Source organism: Saccopteryx bilineata, chromosome 11 (genome assembly GCF_036850765.1).
Source record: "Saccopteryx bilineata isolate mSacBil1 chromosome 11, mSacBil1_pri_phased_curated, whole genome shotgun sequence".
Lineage (NCBI taxonomy): Eukaryota > Metazoa > Chordata > Mammalia > Chiroptera > Emballonuridae > Saccopteryx > Saccopteryx bilineata.
In genome coordinates this window covers 78,476,051-78,482,278 of record NC_089500.1, presented here as the reverse complement: position 1 = coordinate 78,482,278, position 6,228 = coordinate 78,476,051, and the positions used below count along the sequence as shown (strand labels likewise).

Sequence of the window (6,228 nt, the reverse complement as noted above, 5' to 3'; positions counted from 1 at the left end):
GGAATGAATGAAGGGGGGCAGACAGCCCTGGCGTCCTCGTCCGTCCATCTGGACGGAGAGAATCCAGCTTGCGGAGGGTGAAGGGGCGGCTTCTCCCACGAGGGCCTGCATTGTCACGCAGTCGCTATTTGTGGCTGGTCGGGGGAACAGCACACCTCCCAAAATAAAGGAGAACATTTTGACCCGTGTCACCAACAGCATATGATTTTATGTTTTTCAGCCTCCTCACCAGAGACGGTGTCCTAATCCAGAGCCAGCCCTTGCGCCTCGTGGCCGGGGAGGAGATGTTCTTGATCAAGAAAAAGCCTGGAGAAGGGTGCTTGCTCAGACGCCCAGCTGGGGACAAGTCACAGAAGAGTCCATAAAAACCTCACCAGCAGGCCCTGGCCGGTTGGCTCAGTGGTAGAGCGTCGGCCTAGCGTGCGGAGGACCTGGGTTCGATTCCCGGCCAGGGCACACAGGAGAAGAACCTATTTGCTTCTCCACCCCTCCGCCGAGCTTTCCTCTCTGTCTCTCTCTTCCCCTCCCGCAGCCAAGGCTCCATTGGAGCAAAGATGGCCCGAGCGCTGAGGATGGCTCTGTGGCCTCTGCCTCAGGTGCTAGAGTGGCTCTGGTCGCAACATGGCAACGCCCAGGATGGGCAGAGCATCCCCCCCTGATGGGCAGAGCGTCGCCCCCTGGTGGGCGTGCCGGGTGGATCCCGGTCGGGCGCATGCGGGAGTCTGTCTGTCTGTCTCTCCCTGTTTCCAGCTTCAGAAAAATGAAAAAAAAAAAAAAAAAAAACCTCACCGGCCACGGACGCCTCCTCTGCGTGAGGCCGAGTGTGTGTCCACGGACCGTGTGGCTGTGCCCAGGCGGAGAGAAGCCACCAGCTCTAACCTGGCCCCAGCCGCACCTGTCAGGTCTTATCTTAACGAGGCGCAGACCCTCGGCCGGGAGAGGGACGAAGCGCAGCCCCATGACAAGGGACACAGGGCAGTAATCGGACCACGCGGAGGCCCAGCTGCCGGTCTGGGTACAAATGACAGGGCCGCCCCATGCGAATAATTTGCTACGTTTTCAGGGGTTTTATTGGTTGTTGGTCTTTGTTGTTGTTGTTTTACTTTTGTCCACAGAGTTGCGTGTCAGGTAAAGAGTCTAAAGGCACAGCATTGCCTCCCGTGGGCCTTCCAGAGTATTCTTCTTTGTCCACGCTTGAGCAAACTTAACAGCACGGCACAGCTGGAGGTGTCTGAAGCCCTCGGCTGACGTGAGTCCAGTCTCCTCCCTCCAGCCTCACCACCGCGCCCTCCGTCGGGTGGGATCCCCGTGGTGCTGGTGTTAGTCTGGGGATGTGGTGGGTGGCGTTCTGCCCGGGATCCCCACCTGGGCGTCCAAGCCGTTCGTCACCTCTGCTCTGCGGTGATGGGGGGTGGGGTAGGAGCTGCATGAACTGACGACCCAATGAGCTCGCCAACAACAAAGCGGCTTATTAAGTAGAAAGAACTGTCTCTCAACGCGGCTGCCGTGGGTCGCGCCCATCTGTGTGGGCATCACCATGTTCCGGCTGCGGCTCGGTGTCTGAAGGAAAGGCGACCTGGGCCAAGTATGTGGCCCCTTCCGATGCTCTACACGCCACACCAAACAAGTAAAATCCAGGAACAAGGGAGAGAGAACATCATCTTTTTTTTTTTTTAACTTCAGTATTTTGAAATAAATTGGGACTCACATAAAAATGGAGAAGTCGTCTCCCTCTGTCCCAGCCTCTCTCAACATGAGCGTCTGCCTCACCGCCGGGAAAGGATTGAACCGAGGAACTCATGTGGGCACCGTGCCTGTAACCACCCCGCAGGCTTCCTCGGGGCTGGTGAAGTTCATCGGCCCCGTGTGTCTGTCTGACGTGGTATCGTCTCCACCTGTGATCGGCATCAACAGTCGTGAAGAAGGTATTTTGCACTCTCCTTTGGTACTGAGCCTCTGCATCTGCTGTGAGTTGTACACTTCATGCACTGCTCAGTTCGGACCAGGCTGGTGTCGGGCACGCGGCTGATGCGCGGCTAGTGGCTGCTGTGGCGAACAGCGCAGTCTGACTCTTAACAGCTCAGATAAGAGCCGTCCTCAATGATCTGCTTCTCTGATGGGAACGGCAGGTAGAGGGGCATCACGGGCTCCCCTGGGCCTTCGTGAGGGGAGAGGAATTGACCTGGTGTGTGTGGGGGGGGGGCGAGGAGGCCAGGGAGCGGGAGTGTCCGAGTTGGGCCCCAGGGGGAAAGACAGGCGTGGTGGGACGGTAGACTCGGACGATGTGCACTAGCCGCGCACCCTGGTAGCAGTGCGGGCCGGAAGCGTCACCCCTCTGAGCGCACACTCGCGGGGCCAAGGACACGCTCTGTCTCGCGTCACTGCGATGGGCACCCTCCTCTCCACCACCCCCCGCCCCCGGTCCGCTGAGCTGTCACGGGTCAATGCGATGGGTGCCCTCCTCTCCACCACCCCCCGCCCCCGGTCCGCTGAGCTGTCACGGGTCAATGCGATGGGTGCCCTCCTCTCCACCCCCCTGCCCCCGGTCTGCTGAGCTGTCACAGGTCAATGCGATGGGTGCCCTCCTCTCCACCCCCCTGCCCCCGGTCCGCTGAGCTGTCACGGGTCAATGCGATGGGTGCCCTCCTCTCCACCCCCCTGCCCCCGGTCTGCTGAGCTGTCACGGGTCAATGCGATGGGTGCCCTCCTCTCCACCCCCCTGCCCCCGGTCCGCTGAGCTGTCACGGGTCACTGCGATGGGCACCCTCCTCTCCACCACCCCCCGCCCCCGGTCCGCTGAGCTGTCACGGGTCAATGCGATGGGTGCCCTCCTCTCCACCCCCCTGCCCCCGGTCCGCTGAGCTGTCACGGGTCCGCTCTCCTACCCGACGTGTTCTCAGCGGCTGGGTCTGCCGAGCCCGTCTGGTTCTGGAAGCAAACGGAGTCGCCTTTTCCGAGAAGCCTATCAGAGGGAGTTTGGCTTCACCCCGGTTAGCTCCACGCAGTCACAAGACGTTTTCTGCAAGCACAATGCCTGGTGCACTCGATCGAGGACTAGGCATTGTAAGGGGTGCTCCCCACAGGCCTAGCCCCACCTCACAACGATGGCACACGTCTTGGGTCCCCTTGAGTCCTGAGGTGGGACCGCGTGCAGGGGCTTCGCAGGGGACACGAAGAACTAAGGGCCAGTTGAAACTCTACCCTGGAGACCTGTGTGTGGACTCCCTCGGTCTGTGGCTCGGACACAGGGGGCCATAAGCCGTTGGTCCAGTTTGTTTCAACCCAGTCCCTATCATTCCATACCACTGACCCCATTTCAGTCTGCAGTCATAGCAACAGCTGTCTCTTCTTGGCCCTAAACGGACAGAGAGTCCCTGACACGTCCAGTGTCACCTCCTGATTAGTCTCCTTGTGGCTTCTTCCCAGAAGACTCGGGAGCCACAAGGAGCCTTGGCTGGTTCTTCTGGTTGGTTTGCTGCACTTAGAATCCTGGAGCAACCTGGCAAACCAAAGGGTGACTGAGGAAAGCCTCTCCCGTGTTAGCCTAATTCACCACTAACCAATGGCGGCCCAGCTAGGTTGATTTTGCTGTGATCGGAGATAGGAAGGGAACTGTCATGGAAATGCATTGCCACCAATTGGTTAACGTGGGTGCTCATTATCCATCATTGTTATGCTACTATTGCTAGTAACATAAATGATCACATAGAGGTCGTATAAAACTGTTAACCAACACAGGCATAGCTTCTTCCTGGTGGTAATTACCCGTGAAGGAAGGAGGTTGGGCTAAATGCTGCAGGGTGTCATTGAGTGGACGACTGATGGACAGCAGTCATTAAGTAATGTTAGCATTGAAAAATTACTTTGGGCCCTGGCCGGTTGGCTCAGTGGTAGAGCATTGGCCTTGTGTGTGGATGTCCTGGGTTTGATTCCCGGTCAGGGCACATAGGAGAAGCTACCATCTGCTTCTCCACCCCTCCCTCTCTTTCCTCTCTCTCTTTCTTTCTCTCTCTCTCTTTATCTTCCCCTCCTGTAGCCATGGCTCGATTGGAGTGAGTTGGCCCTGGGCGCTCAGAACGGCTCCATGGCCTCCGCCTCAGGTGCTAGAATGGCTCTGGTTGCAACGGAGCAACGCCCCAGATGGGCAGAGCATCGCCCCCTAGAGGGCATGCCGGGTGGATCCTGGTCAGGGCACAGGAGGGAGTCTGTCTCTCTGCCTCTCGTTCTCTCAGTGAATAGAAAAAGAAAAGAAAAATTACTTTGATTCTAGCATTTCTATTAATTTTCTGTTATACATGGATTTAAGATATCACATTCAAATAAGCAATAGATTTTTTTTCTTAAGAACACACTTTTGGGGCTAACTTTTTTAAAGCCATTATTCTGCTTCATACTAATTAAATATTGATTTTAATAACATTTTGTCTCACATCCTTTTTAGCTTTAGATAGGACATTTTCTTGAAAAAGTCAGAAAACACTAACTCACGACGAGTGAATTCTTGGTCTGCTCCATGAACTCCCAATTCATTCGTATACTGATGAGTTGCACCCTATCTTCTTAAGCAAATTAGGACCCCAAAATAGCTTATGCTTCTGAAGGCGAGTGAGTCTTCACCGTGACTGAGGGAGCCGGGCACGTGGGCAGATTCTGTGTCGAGGCTATGCCTCCGTGAAGAAAGATGTTCTGTTTCTCTGTGGTGTCTATCAGAGTATGCGCTGTGTGTGGCCGGTGGGATACAGCTAACGAAGGGAGAGCGACGATCGATCCGAGGAGGGGAGGCCAAGTCAGATGAGAGACATTGCATTTCTCAGATGTCAGCTCTGAAAATCCTTGCAGCTTCTCAGCCCGGGCGGGGGTCAGGTTGTTGTCCACGGTTCTCACAGTGAAAACACTGGACAGGTGTCATGTCTGGAACTGTCTGAGGGGACCTTATGACCACCAGATGCCAGGGACAAAACGTGCAATGACAGATGGGTCCCGAACGGCATAACACGCAATTGCTTCATCTCCTCCCAAAGCGTCCCACCCACTGCAGGATGGCTGGGTCTGCCAGAGTCCCATGTTACAAGCATCTATGAGACGGGGATGACGCAACTCACCGTGTGACGTTCTGAGGCTGTGACCTGGTTCGCTCCTTGGGGGGCTCAGGCCGGAAAAATCACTGCACGGAACCTCACAGAGCACACGCTGTCATAATTTCTTGTCGTTCTCCAACGTGGGGCGCTAAGTGCCGACTCCGGCCCTCGTGAAGACGTGGGCGGCGAAGGGGTAAGTTCTAAAATGTTCCCGGAGGATGAAAGGCCTATATTATCAAAATCACTCTCGATATTCCCAGGACGTGGCCATGTGATAGCTGGAGACACTCTCGGAGAAGCCACAGGGCTGGCTTTGACCCCAGGTTGGGTAGACCAGAAGGCCAGAGGAAGAGGGTGCCTTCCTTTTAGAGTTGTAATGAATGGGAAGTATGTATCTATAAACACCAAACTCTGATGCAATGTAGCAAAGAGATAGACGCACATGGGGCTCTGGGGCCGGAGGAAGGAACAGATGGTCACATCCTCACATGTTGTCTCCAGGTCTCTCCAGGACGCCCACTCACTGGGTGAAACGGCCAAACTCGCTGGCCGGACGGCATTATTTAACTGGTTATTTCTCACTTCCTTCCATTCTCTCTCTCTCTCTCTCTTTTCTCTTCCTCTCTCCTCCCCTCCTAACTCTCAACAGAGCATTGTTTAATATCACCCTGACTGCCTCTTGGAGATGGGATAGTTTCAACTTAAAAAAAAAATTTGTTTAAATTTATATACAGTCCATTCTCAGTTCTACGATCTCTGATTTTTCAAACCTCTATGCCTTCCCTTTTGTTAGCAGCGATTCTTATTTATTTATTTATTTTGGTAGGGCAGCCTTTCTGAGTAGATGATAAACACCTAAGGACCTTCACCAGAGAGAAGCTACTACTATATACGTTCAATCTCAAAGTAAAATAAAAAGAAGACAAGTTGAGTTGCACACACGGTCCTACAGTGATTACCTAAGATTCTCTAGAGACCACCACAGGGGTCTCCTTCAACGAGCAGGTGGAATAATTTGTCTTTTCTTTTGGGAAAGTTGCAACCTATTTCTCCAGATACAAAAGAGTGAGCAGTGGTCCATATAAGAGAAGGGAAGGATAAGGGGCATTGTGTCTTCAAAAGAGCAGATGGTTAAGAGCGTATTAGTGAT

At 54.3% G+C, this 6,228-nt stretch overlaps 1 non-coding gene across 1 annotated transcript; it reads left to right on the top strand.

The window, feature by feature from the left end:
* The first annotated feature begins 3,868 nt into the window (after positions 1-3,868).
* Positions 3,869-3,944, top strand: TRNAT-UGU (transfer RNA threonine (anticodon UGU)). The gene has a single exon. It is a non-coding gene; the product is annotated as a tRNA-Thr (tRNA).
* Positions 3,945-6,228: the final 2,284 nt, after the last annotated feature.